Here is a 1,558-nt window from a genome sequence, read left to right as displayed (position 1 = left end):
CGGCTTGGCAGACGACGGCTGTTGCGACACGCGTCTCCCTTTTCGATATTTCTTCTCACATGAGTCACATATCTTTCAATTCTCCTCTGTCCGCACAAAGCAGTGATAATGCGTCAGTTGTTGCTTCCTTTGAATCTCAACGGCGGTTTAGCCGGATCTATAGAGTTGGCAAGCGCGTGCATTTAACGTTTAGCGTTAAGGAGTTCGTTCCGCAGAAAATTCGGCGGCGTCCATCAGAAATAATGATTCGTGGTTCTTAAAATGAATTCAACAAATCAGGGGAAGATCCAAATGAAGTCAAACATGGCGAAGAGGTTTCTGTAAGGGGCACACTTAAGAAAACACGAGTAATTGAATACAATAAAGTTATGCAATTTTCCGTGCTGGGGATAGAATCCAACCATTTACGCGCCTAACGAGCGTGCTACACACTGACCACAAAGGCTCATTGGTACAAAGAATGCATTGTTGTGTGACGACTACTGCGGTGGCGTACAATAAAAGAAAAACAAATTCGAGGACACTTTGGCGACTAAAGTGATGAAAGACGAAATCCTGAGTGCTGCATTCTGCTACGCGACTGTTGCGCATGTAGCGATGAATGCCGCTACGAGTAAAGCGAGTGATTACTCTTTCACATTCTGAGAGTGCATTTATTCAGTGAATTCTGCTTGGCAGAGACGAGATCGCGCTCCTCGTATTTTCGCAGTTGTTCTACGTTTACTGTTGTGTGGTTGATTTTACCGGGTGCGCGGCATTGATTGGTACTTAATTAATTAATTGCACAATTGGTACCAATTAGTAATTATCTAATAAAGTATTAGTTAGCAATTATTAGGGGCTGGGACTGGTAGGTCAACTCCGCTCATCTATCAGTAAGCAGTCATTTTAATGAATCATTGACTAGTATTGAGTAATTAATTAGGGAGTCATATATTAGTAATGAGTAATTAATTAGTTAGTCATTATTTAGTTATTAGTAATTAATTCGTTACTAATTTATTAGTAATTACTTATTGATTTACATATGGTCACATAAGGCAAGCATTCGCGCATACTGTGCTGGTGCTCTGATTGGTCGAGACCTCCATGACGTCATCCCTCTCGACCAAAGCCGCCGCAAAAGCTTGACATTTTTGTTGAGGTGGTGAAGGGTGGCTGTTCCTGGCCCTACGGGGCTGGGACTGGTAGGTCAACTCCGCTTGCGGCGGGAGCTAGCCTGCCACCGAATTTTTATTTGTTGTAGGCCGTCATTACACTCGCCACCGCTTAGATGGTGGACGATGGCTGTTGCGGCGCGCTTCCATATCTCCCTCTCCTTTTTCTTTCTTCTCTACTTCTGTCCGCACGAGGCAGTAGAGGTGGCTCAGCTACAGAGCCAGTAGCAGGCCCGTGCATTTTCTTTTCATTCTTCCTACAGCCACAACGACATCAACAACGATGAGGCAATAAAGGGTTTCGCCTTAAAAAAGAACGAAAAGGTGTCCTCGCGTTTCATTCTTAAAGGGACCATGGAAAGCTATATTTAGTTAAACTAGAAAGCGCACATGAAGAATCA

This window comes from Amblyomma maculatum, chromosome 2 (genome assembly GCF_055883805.1).
Source record: "Amblyomma maculatum isolate TAMU_Amacu chromosome 2, ASM5588380v1, whole genome shotgun sequence".
NCBI lineage: Eukaryota > Metazoa > Arthropoda > Arachnida > Ixodida > Ixodidae > Amblyomma > Amblyomma maculatum.
This window is presented reverse-complemented; position numbering follows the sequence as displayed.